This window comes from Canis lupus, chromosome 7 (assembly GCF_003254725.2).
Source record: "Canis lupus dingo isolate Sandy chromosome 7, ASM325472v2, whole genome shotgun sequence".
NCBI classification, from domain to species: Eukaryota; Metazoa; Chordata; class Mammalia; order Carnivora; family Canidae; genus Canis; species Canis lupus.
This window is the reverse complement of record NC_064249.1, coordinates 11,333,355-11,357,576: the sequence shown is the minus strand read 5'-3', so window position 1 is coordinate 11,357,576 and position 24,222 is coordinate 11,333,355.

Here is a 24,222-nt window from a genome sequence, read left to right as displayed (position 1 = left end):
AGCAGCTCCACAGGTGAGCAAAAGAGACAGCCAGCTCTGAGCCTTTAAAATGTAAAATGTTCTCTTGGGAGTGTGCAAAGACCTGATTTGTGAGAGATGAAAGTCAGAAGCACCGCTCCTCCAGAATCAAAGCCTCCTTGCTCTCAGGAACAGACAGCAAAGATTCCCTCTGCAAGAAGAGCCAAGCATAACAATGGAGAGTGAGTGGCTTCCACCCTCCCCCAGCCTGGAATGGGGGCCTGGCTGTGTTTGCAAACATCTGCACCTGGGCTGCACCTGCCAGGCGAGGACTGACCTGGAAGCCATGGAGTGCACCTGCTCTTCTGATTTCACCTCGTTTGTGGTGGGGATGGTCCCACTGAATCATGCACATCCCTTCTTCCCTCCCGCTTGTCACTTGTCGGTTGGCTGAGGGACGGGGCAGGGAGAGCAGCTTCCAGTTCCAGCACTTCTCTTCTCTCCCTCTGTGACCTTGGGCAGGTCCCTAGCTTGGCCAGGTTTACTCAACAGTATTGTGGATTCTGATCCTCTGTACTATTCACTCTCAGGAAGCTGTGGGGCTTAATGAGGACAATGGATGGGGCCTTGCTCTGCCCCCAGGAATGAGCAATTTATACTAACTGTTGGCACCTTTGACGGAAAAGCCCAGAGAAGGGGGGGTTAGAATCTGAGCCTTCCACCACACTCCATTCCAATTAAATTATTTTTTCTTCATTAAGAAAATTGAGGCTGGCAAGGGTGATGGCCCACAACTTTCCACCCCATATCTCTATCTATACCAGTATCTTTAAGCACACACAACCTAGTATCAAAGGATGAAGAATCCCTCTTCTTCAAGGCTCACCAGGATGCTCTTGACTCCACCCTCTCCAACATCTTCAAGACCTTGTCCCATTAGCCATTCTCAACCTCTTCCTCTATGGGTAAACCTTCCTTTCAGCCTGTGCACATGTTCAACATATCTCATCCTATAACAAGAGCAAATTAAAATCTTCCATACAAAGATGGCCACAACCCAGTCTCTTTCTTCTCCCTCTCATCTACTTCCTGAAAGACTTGTCTGTACTCGAAGCATCAATTTCTGTAGCTCCCTCTCTTTCTCAAACTAATTTCAGTCTGGCGGCCCCTTCACTACTTTACTGAAAGTGCTCTTGCCAAAGTCATTAGAAAATATTAATTACCAAACTCAAATCTTTATCATACTTCCTAACTGAAGTAACACATTAAAAATGCCATTTTTCTTAAAATTTTAGATTACCTTAGCTTCTGTGATGGCATACCCATTTGGCCTTCATCACATCCCTCTGATTTGTTACAACTTCATCTCCTGAGTGGAGACCTCTTCTAGTCTCTCATGAAATATAGGTATTCTACAGTTTTATCCTACTCTCTCTTGTCTTCTGACCTTATCCAGTCTGTGTGTCTCAACTACCACATGTAAATCACTATTTATAGCCCAAAACTTTCCCTTCAGCTTCAGATTTGCATAGTCAACAAGTGGGCTAGATTCTTTTACCCAGATGAACCTCTCAACATACCTAATGACAAACTCATCATCTCGTCTCCAAACAGCATTCCTTTGACCATTTTCAATCTCAGTTGCTGGCATTTCCATCCACCCCATTACCAGGCCAGAACCATGGGAATCCCTGTTGCTCCATCCAAATGCCAACAAACTTGAAGTCCTGTTAGTTGTGCCTTCTAAAAGAACCTCTCAAATCTACCCCATCCTCTCTGTCTTTCCTACCCCAGTTCTAGTTCAGGTCATTATCCCTTTTCCATTAACATGAAGCATTCTCCCAACTGATCTCCTTACCTCTAATCTTATTCTTCTCAAATCCATCCTCTATAGAGCCACCAAATTTTTTAAAAAATCCATTTAAACGCAGGTCTGACCGTGGCACTTCCCTAGTTGAAGACTTTTGTTATCTTAAATCTTATCATAACCCCCACCAGTTGCCTGTGGACCTCCGAGACCATTCTCTTATGTACAACTTCAATCTCATTTCCTGATTTTCTGCCTCGTGCTTCTAGAGGTCTTTCCTCCTTCTAACTTCTCTACCTGGAATATTTCCATCATGATGTTAGAACCGAGATGTCAATAATGCCAGAGAGAGTTTGGGGTCAAATTATGCTAGGAAAACTCAAGAGGGTGCCCAAATTCCAGGTTATATATGTTTTTCTCTTCTGCCTTTATTTACCCCTTTAAAACAGAAAAAAAGAGAATTTTTGTTTTCTATGATGTTTGTTTTCTATGATGTTTTCTATGATGATTTCTATGATAGAAAACAAAAATTTTTGTTTTCTATAATTTCTTATCCCATCAGTACCCAGCTGTGTGGCATAGAGGAAAGACTCCATAACAACTTGCCCTTGGGAAGACTATCTCTACAAAGAATCAGTTAACTAACATATGCTGGACTGAGTGGGGCAGGTCTTCAAACTCACAATCATTCTCCTAAAAGAGACCCACTAAAAACTCGTCAGTGACTCTGAGCCGATCTCTATATGATGAGACAAAACAACTCTTGTTGTTAGTGTCTCCTGCCTTTCCTCTGACAACTCAAAAAGTATTGCCTGCCTTTCCTCTGGCTGGGCCCATTCATTCTTTTTCCTCTCCTATCTTTTAAGGCTGAAATGGGCAAGGGCCAGGGATGAAGTTTGGGGTAAAAAAATCTCTGGAGGAGCTCTTGTAAATGGGAAAGTAGATAAAAGAGGACAAGGGGCGGGGGGGGGGGGTGTAAATTCGTATGGTCAATGTATTCACTTAACAAAATATTATTGTGTATTTAGTACTTATCAGTCATTATCTTATTAGATGTTGGAGATATAATAGTGAACGAAAAAGACAAAATGTTCAAAAATACAAGTAGAAAACTTGAGTTATTCTGAAATAATTTGCTTGTTGATTTTTTTTTTAAACAGCAGTAACCCAATGGGATGAGACCACATGGTTCATAGTTACATAAAGTTATAATCTGAGGAAATGTCATCTAGAATTCTGGACTTAGTTAGGGTGCCATAATCACCTATACCTGACAGAATGATTATCCTAAGTTGATGCTGAGAATATATGAATCCCTGAATGCTAAACTTACAAGTAAAAAAATGTAAATGTTAGCCCAATTATGAGCCATGAAGACTTTTGTGAAAAATCATAGGCACCTTGAAGAGACCATGTTAAGCTTAAAATTATAATTTGGGGAAGAATATAGTTACGTAAAGAACTTTTCAGAAAAAGAACTAGACTTATGTAATCATGTAAGTTTACAAAATCTAAAAGGGGAAAAAAAATCTCCCTAGAAATAATGGGTCAGACTGATTTTTATACAGATATTTGATTTCTTAGTAAGTCCTTTCATTTGAAAGAGGATATTGGTGGGGGTGCCTGAGTGGCTCAGTTGATTAGGCATTGGACTCTTGAGTTTGGCTCAGGTCATGATCTCAGAGTTGCGAGATCAAGCCCCTCCTCAGGTTCCACACTCAGTGGGGAGTCTGTTTGAGATTCTTTCCCCTTCCCTCTGCTTGTGTGCACTCTCTATCTCTCTTTCTCAAATAAGTAAAGAAATTTTAAAAAGAGAGAGAGAGAGAAAGAGAAAGAGAAAGGATATTGGTGTCAGGTATGCTCAGACCAATTCAAGGAGTTCTTTTTACTCCCCTGGTTGCCAGGAGACCCAGTTCCTTGGACGCTAGTGTGGGTCAGCAAACATTCAGGCTGTGGAAATACTGATACAGACAAAACACATTATCTTTTATCAGATCCAAGAGAAACCTGCTAGGATGCAGTACCAGGATGACTAAAAGGCATCTCCATAGCAAGTATAAAGGGATGGACAAACTCTGGGCAGAGAGAGTTATGCATGAGAGAGCCTGCAAGAATTTTTCATGGACCCAAAGCCATAAAAAACTAAAGTTTCCATGTGATTCTGATTTAGAAGCTCTTGTGCAGGGTTGACAGCAACTGGGATTCATATGCTATATTCATAACCATGGATCAGCAGCCCAGTGAGATGTCCTGTACCGTTATTCCTGATTAGAAAAATTGCTTTGAATTCCCATCTGCCAGGGGACTGCAGAATAAGGTAGGAGTAGCTAAGTGAAATTTTCTCTGGGGAACACACAATGAGACAATGTGTGTCTAAACCACACTGGATTCTAAACAACAATGGATTCCATTGCTTCTCTAGAAGCCACTTAGATTTTCACTGTTGGTAGATCTAATCATTGCTGAAGAGAAAGAAGAGGTGAATCTGTCAGTCAGCTGAGAAAAAGACAGACTAGCAATGCTCAGACTAGAGAAACTGCAGTGGGTGTTAGAAGCTGGAAGTGATGAGGGTTTGACTGTACAAATTGAAGGCATATCCCTGGCAAGTGCAGTGCCTGAGCATGAAATTGGCATGCACTCAAGGTCAAGGTCAGGTCAGGCACTCTTAGAAGCACCATCTATATAAATTCTGACCAGGTGTCTTACCTCATGTCCAGACCTAGAAACTCAAGGAGAGGGAAAGATTCTCAGTACAAGGAGAAACTAGCTTCCTATGTTCCATGGTTTCAGTATGCCCTGGAAAACTCCAAAAAGCCATTGGAGTAGCCCTCTATTTTTTAGTGTGTGATAGACTTATTTTTCCTTTGACCAATCTTCTATCTCTTATATTTTGCTCCTGAAATGATCTTTCTAAAATATACATTTAATTGTATATTCTTCTCTGAAGCCTTTCAATGGCTTCTTTTAGCTTTCAGATAAATTCCTCACTCAACTAAACCTATACCATCGTTTGTGATTTGCCTCCTGTCTTCCTCTTTAGCTTCCCTTCTACTTCTCTTCCGGCTATATTGAAACACATTCAATTCCCTGAATGGAACATGCAGAACTGGGGCCTCCATACCTTTGTGTATGCCGTTCTCTTTTTCCCCTTCCAAATGCAAAAATCAGCTTAAGCGTCCCTCTTCACTCTCCAGGTTGATGAGTGCCCTATACCCACAATGCTGTAAGTTACCTGCCCTTCGCACTAGTCACATGCGAATCTACTTGTTGGTTACCATTCTGTCTCCTAGAGTGCTCAGGATGGTGCCTGTCATACAGTAGGCATTCTACAAATGTCTCACAGCAGTTTTGTCTGAGGAATGGAGAGGAAAGAAAGGAACTGCACGTGTAGGAAGAATGGTCTTCATGAGGAAGAAGGAACGAAGACATTGAGAATATTTTGCTTTAAGTTGAGGGCTGAGGTCTAAATCAGCAATGGACTGATGCTCACAGTCCTCTACTCTATTGGCCCTTGGGTCCCCTCAGTCAGAGCTGTTCACACCACCCAAAGTCACCTCCTCCTTGCCCAGTGTTCCATTTTACTTTGCCCTTTTGAAGGAGAGCATTGGGTTTGCTCTGTTCGGAGCTGCCTTCTAAACTAAGAATGAAGCCCTGTCACTTCTTCTCCAACTTTTCTGTACATCCTACTCTGCCCCTGCTTCCATACACCTGTTCATTTCTCTGTGATCAAGTTTTAAAATGCCTCAGTAAAATATCTTCCAACCTGAGCTGATCCTTCTGCTAATACAAAGTGGCGGCTTTTAAATAGGGTAGACTTCAATTGTCACTTTCAATCATAGGCTCTGCTAAGGGAGACTTAGAAAGACTTAATTGTCCTAAAGAAAACAAACAGAGGCCCTCTGCTATGGAATAGCATGCCGACAGATAGACAGATAGGAGAGAGGACAGACCCTGGCATGCCCAAGATCTTTCCTGTGATCCACCAGTGCTGCTCCAGCATTCACAGACCAGGTCCCCGCGAGTGAAACTGACAACTCGACATGTCCCTGATCCTTTCCAATTAGCATCCAGCTCCTGTTCTTTCCCTCTTGCTGTCTGCCTCCCTCTGTGCATCTGGCCCTTAAAAAGAAACAAGGTCTCTGCTGCTATTCCCCACCCAACCCTCCCTCTTCATGTAAGCTGACCCCAGACCATTAAAACTTAGAATGTGACAGCTGAAAATAGAGAGACTAGTCCATGAGAAATCTAGTCCAGCATCCTTCTTGTACAGGTGTTAGGGAAGCTCAGCCAGGGACAGCCATGTGTAAATGTCATACAGGTGACCCCAGATATCCTCCCAATTCCTGGTCCAGTTCTCCTCTGCTACAACAGGGCTTCTCAATGTATTACACAATAGAATCACCTGGGGATCTTAAGAAAAAAAAAAAACAATAAAACTTTGAGGGCATCTGGGTAGCTCAGTTGATTAAACACCTGACTGACTCAGGGTTGTGAGATCCAGCCCTGCATTGGGCTTCACACTAGGTGTGGAGCCTGCTTAAGATTCTCTCTCTTTCTCCCTCTGCCCCTTCACTCTAAAAAAATAAATTAATAAGTAAAAAACAAAATGAAAAATCTTTCCCCAGATCCCACCTGCAGAGTTTTCATTTCATTGGACTTTGGAGGGATGCAAGCATTAATGTATTTTAGGAACTCCCTCTGTGAGGCTAATGTGGAGCTAGAGGTCAGAATCACTGCAGTGCCATGTTGCTTCTCAGCCTCTTTCCTAGCCTCTGTCCAAACTCATTGGATCTATGCATGGGATGGGATTGGGAGGGATAATTAGGAAGAAGAAGGCTGGGTTGCTGTATACTAAAAGATAGAAAACTCAGGTAAGAACCTACATGGGCCAGGCCAGAAATCCCCAACTAGTGATTGCTTAATTCCTTCTAAAGAAGGAATTTTCCATTTTGTTCAAACCCAAAAATGCTATCAAGCATTTTTACTAACCATGGGGCCATGCACTAGGTGTCATTAGTTTGTATGGGGTGTTGTGAAAGCACAAAGGGGACTGGCCCTTGATTTCTGGGGCAACAGATAACACAAGAGATACATGCAAAACGCTTAAAGCCTTTACAAAGAAACATGCTTCCAGAAGCTTGCACATATACCCACCTCTGGGCTGTGAACACAGCTATCCCAGCGGCCATAAGTTATTGGTCTCTTAGAGCAAGTGTGTCCTGCTCACAGTAGGGCATTCCATAAATATTTGATGTGTGGACTGAAATGCTGAGCCCGAAGGTGAGGAAGGTACCAGAAATAAAAATGGCTTCATAGGACAAGGAAGTAATGAATTAAGCCACCTACAAGGTCGGACACTTTGGAGGGCAGCTGGCCATGTGTCCTAAAGCTGACTTCCCCACACCTGGTTGATCACAAGACTCAAAAGAGGATTTTAAAAATACAGATTTTTTTGTCTCATCTAGACCTACTGAATCAGTCTCCAAGAATGGTACCTAGGGATCTGCATTCTTTTATGAGCATCCCAGGCAATTCTGATGATTAGTCGGGTTTGGTCATTTCTGCTTGAGGGAACCTTAAACCTGAACTTGATTCACTGCATGGCAAAGTGATGTTAAGTCCTGCTTGGGGTCAGACTGACTTAAGGAATTGATTTCAGTCATGATGTGACAACTTGCTAGCTATCCTCCTTGAGCAAGTCACCCTACCTCTCTGAGCCTGCTCTGTCATTTGTAAAACCCACTAAGGGCAGCCAGCCCTCATGTGGGTAAAACGTTCAGCAAGATCCCATGCGAAAAGCAAGCCCTCAATAACTGGAAGCTGTTACCATCTCAGCATCCCTGCTGAATTAAAGAAGAGAGAGGAGTAGCCTGGTCCTCAGAGGCCTGACATCTAGGGAAGGGGAGGCTGGCTGCTTCCCTCTCCAGTCCCCGCCGGTCAGTTCAGGCAAAGTAACTGGGTTATGGGGAAGGATGTGAGGACTTTTATTTTATGCCATATCGCCCAGTATCCAAGGAGCAAAGTCAAGGGCTGCCATGAGTTCTTGGAACTCACTGGACTTTATTCCTGGGTCCTTCATTATATGATTGGCAAGACCTAGGATCTCACTGGGTTTCAATGTTCTCTTTACAAAATAGGGATGATAATGTCCTATGTCACCGAGAGGCCGGGAAGATCAAAACACACCAAACCACAGTCTACCCTGTTTATGCTAGTAGCCAGTGAATAGTGTGATGATCAGGACCATGCTAAAGCAGCATCTGGGCATAATCTAACCCTGGTAAGGGCATTAAGTTTTATTTTATACCCATTTTACAGTTAGAAAAGTAAGGCTTGATAAAGACAAGTAGCTCCAAGTCCCCCAGCTGGTAGAGGGTGGAGCCGACAATCAAACCAGGCCAGTAGGACTTCCCACTATAAACCCATAGCCACAACAGGGCCGTGCGTGGCTACCATCTGTGCTCCTTACCTGTTCTCTAAGTCAATTCTCTCATTGGCCAAAATGTCTAAATAACCTTTCCCTCTGGGTGTCTGGGTGTCATATTTGAACCTAGTTTTTGACTCTGAGACCTGAGTCTTTCCATTATCCCCCTGCTTTCTACCATGGCAGGACCTCAAAACCAAACATGGTTGATAAAGGAGAGCTTACTACATCTGACTGTAGTTTTAAGAATCTGTTCATCATAAAAATCAAACTTGCTGAATGTAGCTTTGTACATTCATTAAAAAATAAAACGAGCCAGCTGTTTTGATTTGCCAGGGTAGTTTATGGTAGATGGACCTCTATTTAGGAAAACCTGGCATAAAAAAAAAAAATCCACAGTGACAAAACGGAGATATTAAAGGTGACTATTCAGACACTGTAAAAGGATTTGTTTTAGCGTGCTTCTCAGCTTCTCTTTTCTAAACTTGTTTCTTTTTCTCTAAGTATTTGGCAAGTGATTGGGGAGGGGGACGAGGGAAGCAGAAAAAGTTCACATGTTAAAGGAAGAGCAACCCAGAATGTCTGTAAATGAGTCACTGGAAACACAGGATCACGTTTACCCAAAGAAATGATTATCTACAACTTGTCAGGAACACGACAGTTGCACAAAGAGAAGTACACCTGAAGCTTCTTGATGTTTAATCGAAGGTTACAACTCAGACTCAAAGGGCTGGATTTGTGCCTAGTGAGTGAAAACCGGCACGAGATGTGAGTCAGTCGACATCCCTCTCGTGCTGAATGCTACCGTCGGAGTCCCAGTCTGGCTCTCCCGGTCCAGAGATCTGTTTCACAGGAACCTGAAAACCTGCCAAATCCGTCACCCGTGATGAGCAGGTGAGCTGAGGAGTCCTCTGATTTATGTCAGACCATCCTAGGGGCAGAGCTGCCTTGCAAAGGACTGTCAGAACCGATCAATGAATAAACGAAGTCACTGACCAGGGGGACAGCTCACTCTCTTCTTTTTTAAGGGATTTTGTAATGAGAGAAATCACGAAGATTCATTTCGGGGCATGACAATTTTAGCATAAAACCCTTTTTCTGTACTTTTCTTGGGGCTTGGGAGGAGAGAAAAGGGAAAGCTGTAAGGCAAGGGATTTTTTTCCAAGGGAAAATCTATTCACCCAAATGAGGGGAGGGGGGTGAGTTTGAGATGCTGCTCAGGGACTTTTTGAAGTTGCGCGGCCCTGATCTGCATGGGAAAAGACCAGACGTGTTGCACAGATACTCATTTGTCAACTTCCTCTGTGACTGGGCTCAAAATGGCTGTGTAAATAACTCAGCCAGGGAGGATGGCAGAGCAAAGCTCTGGCAGTTATTGTGCTATGAAATATGCATTAATTGCATTAAACATTCAGTCTGAAACTCAGCAGTGAGGCCCCTTTTGTCAGTTTTTATAGTGCACAGACAGAGAGACCAGGATGCGGATGGCAATGGCCTTCTGTGTAGCCCCTGATGCTGTAACAGCCCGTGCCTCTCCTCAGATGTTCCAGGAGGGGTTTGCGGCTCCCTGCTCAGCAGCATGGTGCAGATGAGGCCAGGGTCACCAGCTCTCACCCCCCAGCAGCCCTCCACCTCTGCTTTGCTCCCTAGATGCTGCCCACCATGTCTTAAATCCCAGCCAGTGAGTCATCTCCTACACGTGGCCAGTCACAGAGGGGCTGGGCTTGAAAATGCCCAATGCTGGGCTCAGCAGAGTCCTTCCCCACCAGCGGTAAGAGTGTCTTCCCTCCAGCAAGGGAAGGCAGTTATCACTTACATTTGAGGACTGCATTTGAAAATTCAAGGTGTGCTTCATAAGGGGAAAAAATCGTGTCAAGACAAAAGAGCCAAAACTGTAACAGATGCTTTTGAGGAGAGATATTGGGGAGAAAGAAAGAGAGAGAAAGAGATTCATTTAATGTGTACTAGGAGAGTCAAGCCTTAGGATTTAAAGTACCTTTGGTCTTACTACTTACACAAAATGAGGTATAAGAGTCTCACTCTGGCATCTAAGGGGGCCCAATGGAACCTTCCTGGCCATACTGGCAACAGTTTCCCTATGCATAAGCCATACTATAACCAAACTGGACAACATGTTTCTCAATTCTGCTTTTCTATTTTCCTGCCTTTGATTATCCTGTTCAGCCAAGTAACCAGTCAGTCCCTAGTCAATCCAGTTTGCAGAGGACTGTTAGGGTTTTGACACTAAAAGGCCTAAGTCCCGGGAAACCCCTCAGTGCAGAGCACACAAGGCCAGTTGGCTCCCCAGCTACACCCCCTACCTGCCTGGAATCAGTAGCCTTCCTCTCTGCACTTGTGCCTGGATAAATCCTTCCAGGTCATGTCAAGTACCATCTCCTCCAGAATTCACAGTGATTTCTCTCCCGTCCTTAAAATTCTAACAAACATACTTCATTAACACCTCTTGCTATCAAAGCATTCATTCCCCAACACCTATAGAGAACTCAGAGGCGCCACGCTGCAGCCTCTGTGGGGTGCTTGCCCACAAGGAGCTCACAGCCTCTAGGGCAGAAGGTAAGTCAGCACTCACAGCACGATGGGATGAACCAGTGGGATGAACTGTTAAGAAGTGCATGTGCAAATCCCATTGTCTAAGGATTAGAAAGAGAGCAAAAACTGTCAAAGACCGATCAGAGATTCAGGCTGAGGGCAAACTGCTGAAAAGGGATATGAAGTTCTGAAAATTCTGCAGATCCACTTCCAGAACAGTTAATTCCTGGGAGATCTAAGGTCTTTGTTAATTATTTCTCCTCACTGGAGTTCTTGGTGCAGTAAGTTGAGATTCTTCTGTGTTTTTATAATTGATCTTTATGAAAAAAAACACAGAATCTCATAATTGCAGTTTAAAGAAAAAATACATGTTTTTTCTTTTTTTTTTTTTTTTTTGAGTTGAGAAGAGGCAGAGGAAGAGAGAGAATCTTAAGCAGGCTCCATTCCCAGCTCAGAGCCTGACACAGGATTCCATCTCACAACCCTGAGATCATGACCTGAGCTGAAATCAAGAGTTATGCTTAACCAACTGAGCCACCCAGGGGTCCCTACATGTTTTTTTCTTAATTGTACTAATAATACCTGATCACTGGGTAAAATGTATATATATGTATGTCTATATGTTTATGTATTTATATGTATGTGTTTATCCTATATCATCATCCAAGGATGAGGTCCACATTTTGGTATATGATCTTCCAGAATTCATATAGAAGTGAAGATAGAGATTTTAAAACAAAATGAGATTTTACTACACATACTGTTTTATAACCCAATTTTGACAACAAAATATCTCTTGACATATTTGTGTATGTGCATGTGTGTGAACGAACATACACATTTGCCACATCATTTCTAATACTTGCGTATATTTTATTGTGTAGATGCACTTTCATTTATTTAACCAATCCCCTCTTATACGACGAGATCATTTCTTATTTTTACCTTTATAAATAATACTGAAATAAACCTCCTTAAAAATTACTATTTTCATAGACGTCCAATATTATCCGACAAATAAACCCCTCACAACAGAATTACGGGACGAAGTACGGACATAATTTAAGGCATTTGATATATATTGATGTTTACCCTTCTGATTTTTCATAAAAGTCTGTTTTTCTGTACATTTTGCCAGCCAACATACATTTTGTCAAGTGACAATATCTAGAGTTCCCAAAGAGCATTTTTCTAAGTGCATGCCAACTTACATGATCACCAAATACACAAAAGCAAGAGAAATAAATCCAGGGGTGGCATAAGCTAAGGAAAAACCCAAAGCAAGCCTACTCTCACAGTAAAGTAGTTAAGCTGTCTTCTTAAGCTCACTCTATCAGAGTTATTGCCACTTATTCATAAGGGCACCCAGCAACAGCTGTTCACCTGGCCAAGCAACCTCTCCAAAGAAAGATCCCCATATGGTGCAGGGAGAGGCACGTGAGCTGGTTCTTAGAGAGAAAATGACCTTGTTTCCTGATTCTGTGTGATGATGCTTCAATCAGAGAAATGGAAGAAGAAGAAAAAAAAAAGAGCCCAGATTCAAGTCTTGTGGAGGAGAAACTAGTCATCTTCATTATTTTATTGGGTTCAAAGGGCTCACCCATACTTTGTTTCATCTGGAGGGAGACAAACAAAGCAGGTCTGTTAGGGACACTTTTTATCACTGGGCTTGCCCAGAGCCCACGAGAAGCAAGTGACAGTATGAGAGAGGCTGAGAATCTAGGGCTCCTTAAACAATCTTGTCACTGTAAATATTGAGTAAAATATGAAAAAAAAAAGTTCTGTGAATTTACAGCAGAGAGGAAATAGGAGTAGAATTCTAACATATTTGTATATTTTATAAACATAATCAGAATATATTTGCATTACTTCTTTTTTTTTTTTTTTTTTTTCAAAGTCAGAGGTGGTGATAGGCCTCTGCTGCAAGAGACAGGTGAGAGTGGAGGTTGTGAAATGCTGGTCATCCAAGGACTATGGGGAAATGATTGGTCACGTACTTAGCACCCCCTTGTGTTTCTAGGGAAGTCTCAGTTTGGCCATCCAAAAAATGGGGATCTATATCTACTTGACAAGGTTTCTATGATTATGAAAATACTTTAGAACCAGTAAGTACCTGGCAACATTCTATGCTATGCTTTTTAGTCTTTGCAGCCAGTTTCATCCCCTATCCTGGACTGTGAGCTCTGTAAGAGCAGGAATAACATGCATCTGCCCTGCAAGGCCACTGCCAAGAGGGGGGTCCTGGATAGCATTCCTTCCACACACCCACAAACGTATGCAGAATACATGCTGTAAAATTGTACTATAACATTATTTTATGTTATACATAATGTTTAATCAATATTAGGTAACAAATATTTATAGTACTATATAGAAGTTTTTATATAAATGGGTTCATAATATAGATTTTTTTTCTTTAATTTTTTTCCCATTGAACAATATAATTTGGACATCTTTCTAGGTAGGTGCATAGAGATCTTCTCTTATTCTTTGTATTGGCTACATGGTATTTCATCGAATGGACTAAAAAATATTATATATTTACTTAACTTTTATTTTCAAATTTGTCACCCTTACAAATGATATTGTGATGGAACAGTCTACACATATGCCATTGTCCACATACATAAGTGCTTCTTTGAGTTGAACCTAGAAGTAAAAATTTAGGGTCAGAACTCTTGGGTCTATCATATTTTGATCAATATCATCAAACCAACCTTTAAAGGCTTTCCAAAATCTCCTCCTAAGCATATGAATGCTCCTATTTCCCTGGGTTTATAGACCAGCCCTGTGTTTTATCATTCTTTTGCATCTTTGTCAATTTGGAAAAAAATTCTGTTGTCATTTTAATTTCTTTTCTAAATAGTGAAGCTGAACATCTTACTGGCAATTTATACTCTTTTTTGTTAATTGTCTACTCATGCCTGTTGTCAATATTCCTATTGATTTTTTTCCTTATTGATTTATTTGAGTGCTTTGTGTATTAAGGATATTAACTCTTTTCTCTACAAGTTTTAGTTGCCTTTGTTAGATTTTTAAAATTCTCTTTAATTTTGACAGAGAAATATATGTGTAGTGGGTTTTGTTTTGTTTTGGTAGTTTTATTCAGGTTGTCTCTTTACTCTTCCTGGCTTTGGTATTATGCCAAAATCACCCTATTTTGTCCTAACCTAATTAATGCATTCTGCATTTATAAAAAGATATAACTTGTACAAGATAATTTCTAAAGTATGTTCTATAGAGCCACGATTTTACATGATCTAAAACTTCATTTTAGAAGTTTTATGGCACAGATGTATGGCACCCAGCCTAAATTTCTGAAAATAAAACAAAAGGATAGACCTTAACAAAACATTTAGTCCTTCCATATGTAAAATGTAACCATAACCTTGTCAAGAAAATATTGCTGACTAGGGTCTCGATGGACATTTTTAATTAAAAAAAATCAAATTCATTCATTCATTCAAAATTCAATATATTGGCTGAGCTCCAAACTAACAACAGTCATCAATGCTTCCTTCCCACAACGTGGTCAAGCCATGTTTCAGGGGGCACCACTTTGCCCTCTAGGCTTCAAATGATTGGACCCCAAATAGACACCTGACCCAAAAGCAGCCAATCCATTTGCTGGATAGCAACCAATGACCTATGTGGTTTATTAAGAAAAAAAAAAAAAAGTAAAGAAAAGAGCTGGGCCAGTCATATTTCTGTTTTTATAATTTAATTTCTGGAACCTGAAAAGATAAACCAGTTAGCAGTAGAAGATGCAACCAGAAGAGTCATAATATAGAGCTATGCTCTCCCATATGTATGTTGGCCTTTTAAAATTCTACAAAGGGCTACTAGCTTCGTGGGCAGGTGACTAGTGGTCAAACAGGGCCCCGTGCTGGGATTTAGTGCTGAATTTTATTTTCAAGTTTGGGTTTTGTTGTGAAGTGGATGGGATAGTGGAGCAGGTTCCAGGCACTCCAGTCTCATCTCATACAATTCTGCTTCCTGCAGCTGCCTCCCTGCCTGGAGTTCTCAGACCTGCTCCCCCTCACCGTCCCACCTCTCCTTCCTTCCTCCTCTCCACACTGCCCAGCAGGGAACTGAGCATGGGCTGGTTATGGTTGGGCTCCTGTGCTCCACGGCATCTGGAAATGGAGTGCAGTGCCAAGCGTCCCAGCCCCAGGCTGGCACACCATGGCTCATTTGGCAGGTGATTCAGTGGAGCAGATCTCTCAGCCTCCCCTGATCCAGGTACTTTGTGCATCACCACAGACAGAGATGGCAACACCACTGGGCCTTGGGGATTGCCTATCTGCCTTGGGTTAGGGGTGTGGGCTTGGGGGAAGGGGTGATGCCTGGCTCAATTTCTCCACCCCTCCCTTGGGCACAGTGAGCCTTGGGCACCGTGCTCCCCTCTGGTGGATGGCAGGGAAGGGGAACCCAGCTGTGGGTGTTTAGTGGCAGGCCTGGGGCCCTAGGTACCAGTAGGGTGTGTGCTTTCACAGCAGTGTCTCCTTGCCTGAGGGAGGCCAGTGTTGAATAGCAAATATGAAACAGCATGCAGGTGGAGACAGAAAGAGACAGAGAAGGGAGAGAAAAGTCCTCTGGAGAAAGCAGAAGTTTTATATTTTAGTTCACATTTAACAACACCTGTTTTTGCCTTTTGGAACAAGGGACCCCTCCTTTGGAACAAGGGACCCCCTAAATTCTGTAATAGGTCCAGACTCTAAGTCAGCTGCAGAAGCCATCAGTAGGGAGCAGAGAAGAGAATAGATGTAGAGAGAGGAACTGACACATGGAGAGAGGACGAGTTACGTCAAGAATAATCTGGTGATGTGAACAGCCATTCTGGAAAACTGTGTGGAGGCTCCTCAAAGAGTTAAAAAATAGAACTACCCTACGACCCAGCAATTGCACTGGGGATTTACCCCAAAGATACAGATGCAGTGAAGCGGCAGGACACTTGCACCCCGATGTTTACAGCAGCAATGTCCATAATAGCCAAACTGTGGAAGGAGCCTCGGTGTCCAACGAAAGATGAATGGATAAAGAAGATGTGGTCTATGTATACAATGGAATATTACTCAGCTATTAGAAATGACAAATACCCACCATTTGCTTCAATGTGGATAGAACCGGAGGGTATTATGCTGAGTGAAATAAGTCAATCAGAGAAGGACAAACATTATATATTCTCATTCATTTGGGGAATATAAAAAATAGTGACAGAGAATAAAGGGGAAAGGAGAGAAAATGAGTGGGAAATATCAGAGAGGGTCACAGAACATGAGAGACTCCTAACTCTGGGAAACGAACAAGGGGTAGTGGAAGGGGAGGTGGACAAGGGGGTGGGGAGACTGGGTGATGGGCACTGAGGGGAGCACTTGATGGGATGAGCCCTGGGTGTTATGCTATATGTTGGCAAATCGAACTCCAATAAAAAAAATAAAAAAAAAAAAAAAGAATAATCTGATGAGTCCTCAGTTCCAGTCTAGACACGTATAATCAACCCTTTTCTTGTGAAGTAACAGAACGGGCACTCTGTGTCTTGCAGCTAAATAAACCAGATCAAATGATGAAAGCAAACCCTACCTGAAAAGTTCTAGAGGGGATACAGAGGTTCCAAAATTACAGCCCTTATCTCAAAGAGAAGGAAATGAGGTATAATAACACAATAAGGAATAATAGTAAGGACAATAACAGCTCACCCCAAGGGCACAGATGCTTTGCAAAGCACTGTGTTTGCATCATCATGTTTAATCCCCACAATCCAAAGACCACAAGAGGGAGGAACTACTTACTAGTTCACAGACGGGGGAACAGAAGTATAGACAGTCCAGGAGGCAAAGCCGGGGCCTGACTTCCAGCCTATGAGAAATCTTCTCAGAGCAATATAAAGCACCAAAATATCAGTGAGAGGGACTAGGTTACTTCTGGATGGGAAAATCAGGGAATGCTTTCCAGAGGCTGTACCCAACATTTGGTGGGTACTTGGTAAAGGTTTGCTAAAGAACACAGTTGAGTACATGACTAACTGAATGAATGCACATGGATTGGATTTAAAAGGAAAGCTTGGGGGGGTGTGGGGGGGTGGGACCCATAAACAGAGGCAGGTCACTAGCAAAAGGGCTGGGATGGAAAAAGGGAGCAAGCTTGTACCTTGGCAAACAGGCCAGCGTGGCTGGAGTTGAGGGCCCTTAAAGGGAACAGAAGGATGGTTGGACTAGACTCTGAGATCTCCAGGCAGAGAGGTTTATAGTGTATTTGGTAGGTAATCTTGAGCCACGGAACATTTATAAGCAGAAAAGATATGATCGAAGTCATGCTGTAGGGGAAGTTAATTAGTTGATAGTGAATAGAATGAAATCAGAGGAAACAGAAACAGAGCAAGGAGATATCAGTAAGCTGCTAGAATAGGCCAGGCAGGAGGTAAGGAAGGCTCCAAGAAGGTGGAGGGAAAGGATCTGATAAGACACACATCTCAGGAACAAACAGGAGTTGTTATGTATGTGTGAGCAGGGGAAGGAATGAATAATAAAAGCTCGTTCTCAGGTGTCTAGCCTGTGTGCTTGAAAAAAAAAAAAAAGAAAAGAAAAGAAAAAGGAGCCATCCCAGCCATCCCAAAGTCAGAGGGTGAATCTATTTCTGATGTTGACAAGGAGGGAAGGGAATGAGAGGGATTCTGGGAAAGATCCTGAAAACCCTGGGTTCTCCCTGCATTTAACTTTACACTAGAAATGGAGTAGGTAAGTGCTTTCTTCCAAATGTCAGCCCAGTTCCAATCACATGCCTACCAATTCCGTAGGATCAATTCAGTTCAGAGTTTTATGAATATAGTCTGAATTTTACCATGAAAACAGTGGTAGTGCCTTGATTCAAGCTCCCTAGATCAGAATTTGTGAGTCTTCTAACTGGCCAGGCAGAAATTTAGTTTTATCTAAGCAAATTCATACCTCACAAACGAGGACAAATGGCAAGTTTAAATATTTCGGGGGTGGGGGGGCAGTATCTACTGCATTGGAGAGAGTAAAATATTTTCACGTGATCCTCGCATATCCTGACGAGCACCATTGACATGAAATAGCTGATGTGATGTTCTCTCGACAGCCCCCTCGCTGTTTCATTAGAGAGGATCCTCTCACTACTAAATAAGACTCAGTCTGTGTGCTTGAGTTATCATAGGCCCTCGTAAGTAATGGAAGTGCACTTCTTCAACTCCTCCTCCATTTCAGACTCCTTCCTGATTCAGACTGACCTTTACCATACATCACTGTAAAGAAATCCCCGTGGGGTTGGTTATCATGGTGAGCTGCTAGTCATCTGAAAGGCGAGGTCAGTGCCTCTTTGTAAGGTCTGCTCACACTCTGAAAAGGGCCATTGGAGGCATGACAAGGAGGCTCGCCCAGGCCGTTCCACCCCGCCGACTTCCAGATCGGCCCAGCACAGGGCCTCGTCTATTATTTTTCACTTCCCTGTACCTGAGATCCTGCCATCACATTGGCCTCCTTGACACCAGCCCCGGGTTTCCATACGAGGGCATGACTCGGGCTCACCCGGTTCACGCACCAGTAATCGGGTCAGTCCTGTAGTTATCGACTTATTTGTAATTTCAAAAAGGCTGCATGTCTGGGAAAGGATTCCCCATTTGCTAGGGTGAAGAAGGGGGTAGCCTAAGCTCTTGGATGTGGAAGTGGAGACAAAATTAACCAGTTATCTGAGTGACTTCAACCATACATAAAGAATTTCCTTAAGATGAAAACGTTCCAGACTAGAATAGACTCCCAGGGAAGGCTGTGAAAACTGCCCTGAAGGTTCAAAATATAGAACAGAGCCTCATGGCTCGGAGTTAGTTTCTAAAGGCAGAGTGACCTCTGAAATCTTGCCGCAGGACTTAAAGGCTAATTTGCACAATGGGTAAATATGCCACATGACCATAATCAATAAGAACGATTTCTTCTAACCCTCAAAGAAAGCCCGTTGTGTTACTGCATCGCCCTACTGTGTACACAGAGGACGACAGTGTTGCTTGCCTTACAGTTACTCCTTGATTTTTAGGATCAGCTAGAGACATGATAGGTGTACTGCAGAATGAAGCATAAATAAAGGGATAAATAAATCACCATCAGAGGACATGATTTTTCATCCCATTCTTTTAAGATTTTATTTTTTTAATTCTTATTTATTTATGATAGTCACAGAGAGAGAGAGAGAGAGAGAGAGAGAGAGAGGCAGAGACATAGGCAGAGGGAGAAGCAGGCTCCATGCACCGGGAGCCCGACGTGGGATTCGATCCCGGGTCTCCAGGATCGCGCCCTAGGCCAAAGGCAGGCGCCAAACCGCTGCGCCACCCAGGGATCCCCCATTCTTTTATTATATTCACTATCCCAGCCTTCTAAGCACTTGAGCTGTTTATGCATCTGTCTTCCTAAGCACCTTAAAATGAACCACTTAGAATCTTCTACAAGGTTTGCTGGTTAGCTTTGCACACAGTAGGTATTCAATCAATGTGTAATTAACTAAATTGAGTCAGTGAGCAATGACTGTTTTTGTTTGTTGGTTGGTTGGTTTTTTTCTAAATGGACCTAATTTTTTTCCAGATGGAAATCCTGGGGCTGCACTTGTAGGCGAAGATCACTTTCTTCCCTTCCGCATTCCGGACCTGTGCCCAGAGGGCTTCGGTGCGCAGGGAGGGTAGAGTCCAAAATGAGCTCACTGGCATCAAAATCCCCTAAGGCTTCTGAACATGGAACTGGACATTTTTCACATTCTCTAGAGATATTGGCTTACATTTAAACTTCATTCCCTTCCCATTCCTCCTCCTTGTCACTCCAACTAAATGAATTATCTTAGCATGTCCCTCACACATTCAACCATTTCAAAATAAACTCACCTCCTGGACAGAGGGTAGTTTTAGGGACTCTTGCATCCAGGCCCAAGTACCCGGAGCTAATATTAAACCAATGATCCCGGATCTCCCAGAGAGCACATGGGGGCCACCACACCTGAGACACCTTGTTCTTTGAGCCAAGACACACACCTGCTGTAGGTATAAAGTGGATTTCCCATGTGAAATTGTCCCTGACGACTCAATTTGAATTGACCCCTTTGCAATCTGACCTTAAAGAAATAAGTTAAATGCTTAATTGGTGGATGTATTATCAGGTGTAAACAAGGGATGGAGGAGATAGCTTCCCTGAAGTCAGATAAACTACTTCCCTTTTCCCTATCATTTTCTTTTTTTAAAACTTGATTGACCTCAAGGTATCCAAAGGTATTTCTGAGCGATGTTGTGAATGATATACCTTTACAGGCATATATGTGTCTCTGGCATATTTACTTGTAATTATTTGTTTTGAGAATAAGTGTGAAGAAAGCTTCGTTGTAACAATTTGAAGCTTGAACATTTGTGTCAGAGAGAAGTTAAACCCCCAGCCCCCAATAGAAGCAGTATCCTTAAATCAATAAAGTGATTTGTTTCTGTTTGAATTTAAAGATCGTAGCAATTTCCCTTTGGACAGCTAATAACATAGTTGTACTTGACTGTAACTAATTTCTTTCTGCAAAAATATTCTTTGGGACCTAGGAGTCAATGAAGACAGTCTGAGAAAAAGAAATGAATAATTGGTTTTTTAAATCTGTATTTTAGATCACTGGAAAGGGACCTAGAAGGAGGATTCTTGGACAGCGTGGGGCACCTCGATCCTACCAAAGCATATCAGAACCACAAAGGTTGGAGGAGGATTAAAATGATACAAGTTTCCCCACATCCCATTGTCACCCCAGCCCTGCCGGTTTGTGAGACTATCAGCTGGATGAGCAACTGCTACTTATACACCTTTGCTGTCAACATGTAGGGCTGGGAACAACATAGAGACCCACAGTCAAGGTGAAAGGTAGGGAACACAAGCCAAAAGGGCTGGATGGGAAGAGACAGGGAATGGAGAGAATTTAGCATGTATTTCCCCCAGTTTCCTTGGTCAAGTACCTATCATTCCCTTTTATAACTGAGTTAATTGTCTTTTGACTTCTTCACAAATCTATTTGTGCAATCCAGAATCACATTGGATTTCTTTTATTGCTCTAGATCCTGGTGCCAAAGGCATTAAAATTTTATCTGCCTCTGCATTGGGATTCCTCCTCTCAAGTCTCCTGCCTGTGACCGTGGAGGATCTGTTTTACCTCTGAATTTCTTGTCCTGGTCTCATTACCTTATGTGTCACTACACTGAATTGGATAATCAAATTACTTGCCTCCTCTGGTCAAACACTTAGAGTTTTATTGCCCTTACTGACCATCTTTGTTCCTGTCTCCTACATCTCCGAGCTCGTCAGCTCCTGCAGGGGCTTCTCTCATTCTGTGTGGGGGAACGGGGGTCCCCTGAGACAAGTTCGCAAGCTCAGTTCTTATACCTTCTCCCCGTGGGCCAAACACTCACCCCTGCCCTAGGGCCCAAGTTCACTGACATGGCCACTTCTCCGCAGCCTCATCCAGGAGCAGATTCCCCCAAGCTTTTGCAGACATTACCCTATAAAACGAGATGAAATGGGTTCCTAGAACATCTCTCCCCAGATAACCCATACCACTAACACCAGGCTTTATGGGAACTTTTTAACACTATACAAAATCAAATAAACCCAGGAACTCTGGGGCCATTGTTATTTGTTGTAATTCCAACAAGTATCAATGTTATTCATTTCCTCCTCAAGGTGGAATTTGAGGGTTTCAATCCAAAATGACCACCCACATCTCTTTTCCTACAACCGCCCCACCAGTTCATAGTTCCTGGCATATGGTTAGATCCCACAGCTGCTCACAGAGCAGGTCCGCTCCACTGAAATGCAAACTTGCTGAGGCAGGGACCACAGACAACAGCTTATTCATTTACGTACCTCCTTACGTACCTCCCAAATACAGCATCATGGTGAGCATGTAGCCGATTTTCAAAATATATGAAAGTTCCTTCCTTGTGGAAGGACCATAGGGAGGGAGAAGAGAGAAATCAAGGATAAGATGGGTCTAATCAGGTAAGACAGCTAGGAGGCTTCACTGATCATTTCCTCATGGGATGCCCCCTCCGCCCCTCGGCCCCAAACCTTTTGCTTTTCACATTCTCACTTCTTAAGTCCCTGTTATTTATTATTCAAGTGTGTTTGCACATGTTCTTCCTTGGACCGAAGTCTCTCCCAGTTTTTTCCATTTCCCACGTTTCATTTCTGAATCTCTCCAAGTGGCATGTTCCGGCTAGTCTTCAATATTTCTTTGGTTTCCCCTAGGAGATGTCTGTCTCTTTCTAACATTTGTTCCCCATCTTCCTGAAAGTTCCAAGGCAGAAAAAAAATTTATTTAAACATTTTTAGCCACATCTACTTCTTTTTTCAATAAATTACCCTTCCCGTGTCTTCGCCATCCAGCTGTCTAGTTCAATGACCCCTGTGTTCCTTACGCACTAGGAAAATTTTCCCATGATTTCTCTTAACCTTCAGTGCAATCTCTTTTTCATTTGCTACCTTTGCCTTTCTTATCTTTTTTTACACTCTCTGGACTTTGTTCGGTAATCCTCCCCGGCCGCCTCTGTACCTGATGCTTAATGCCTCACATACGCCTCTTTCTTACCTTTGATTACTTTTTTTAACTTGTTCATCCACATTGTGGATTCTCTTATTACCAGGACTGCATGCAAGATGACCCCTGGGTTTATATTAATTTATATTTGAATACTTTTCATTTCCAAGCATGTTCTCCATTTCTTCCCTCACCCCAGCCCCTGTGCTTTTACCTGGCCCCTCCCATGCTCCTCAGAAATGCACAGCATCTTTATGATATGGGATAGTGACAATGAACTCTGCTTCTGGTCTCAGGTGCATCACCTGCTCCCCAAAAGTAACTCCAGGGAGAGAAGAGGGTGCTCCCGGGAAATGTGTCCAAAAGGAAACAATCCCTGTACACAGTAGGACAAGAATTCTCTTCCACGTGTCATTGTCTACTCCTATGCCACCCGGGGAACAAACATTTCACCCCAGGCAGGAATAAAAGGCTCCTTTATGCTGAGCTTCCTCCATTCTCTCTCAGTAATTTGGAGCCCATGAAGCTGCTTCCAGAGGAGAGGGCCCCAGATCTAGAATCAGGCAATGGCACCCCAGTCCTGACTTTGCCACTAACCACCTGTGAAGAAGTATCAGCTCCTTCTTTTCCCTTGTCCTCAGTCTGTTCTCCTAGTCTCCATTTTCTTTGGTTGTACAAGGAGGGATTGAACGCCATATCTAAGGGTCCTATGGTTCCAAGGGTGTCCATTGTGACAACCTTCTCTCAGCTGCCACCATAATTAAGACATAAGCAGACTTTGTCCTCATTAGTCATGGCCTCCCTTTGGTTCTATTTGCTCTCTTTTAGGCTTCTCTTCCTCTCCAGCCCACTAGATTCCCACCAATGCTACCATGTTCTATAAGACGTAACTCCATTCACCCTCCCCAACCTTTCCATAAGGAGGGAGGCTTCTAAAGTCTGCAGACCAAGGGGCCTAGGAGGTGGTCTGGTGCAGAGAAAAGACAGCTCTGGAGTCAGACTTTCCAATTTCACACATGGCTCTGTGACCTCTGATATGTGACTCAGCCTCTCTGTGCCTCTGATCCTCATCTGTAAAATGGGGACAACACCAGCACTTAAGTCAGAAGGTTCCAGAGAGCATTCAGTAAATTAGTACTCATAAAGCATTAGGAGACTACCGCATTGGAAGTAAGCACCATATGGATGTTAGCCACAGAAAAAAGAAGCATTTATGTTGCAGAAGTCTTCAAATCTTAAAATAAACGACTGACTTCTAATGCATCAGTTTCAAGAGATAGTAAACGAAATGAAAGGTTTAGAGGCTAGAAAGGACTATTGTGTTTCCCTAAAATCACAACACACAGATTGGCCTGCCCAACAAGCACACACGCCAGTTCTCTGGGAACTGATTTTAGAGCTCAGATTTTAGATTCTAACCTAGCTGTATTATTTTATATCAAAACTCCAGTTTCCACAGAGATATTCAGTATATTTTTTATTTTGAATGTAACAAACCAATTAAAGAATGTTTCACAGTAGGTCCCTTTTGGGCTCCCAACCAAAGAACGCGTATGATCTCTGAGACCTTTTAGTTTCTGTTATAGATACAACTTGTAACCATGAGGTGACCTAATTTTAAATTTCTCTCTGCCACTAGAACCTGAAATGTGTCTTCTCCAGCAGGTAAACTCAGTCAACTCATATAATCTAACATGTTTTAGAATATCCTTCTCTACAGGTAAGGGGATAATGGATAAGGGAGATGCCTTCAAATAATAAAAAAAAGCTCATGAATCCCAGACATTTTATTGTTGGATGGCTGGACACAGGAGGGATACAGCAACCGTTGGGGTCTCTGGTGCCATGCATCTAGATTGATGGGATACTTGGAAACATACCATGGTCTTCAAAGGCAAGTCACACTATCCGGTAAGGCTGCAAGACTCAG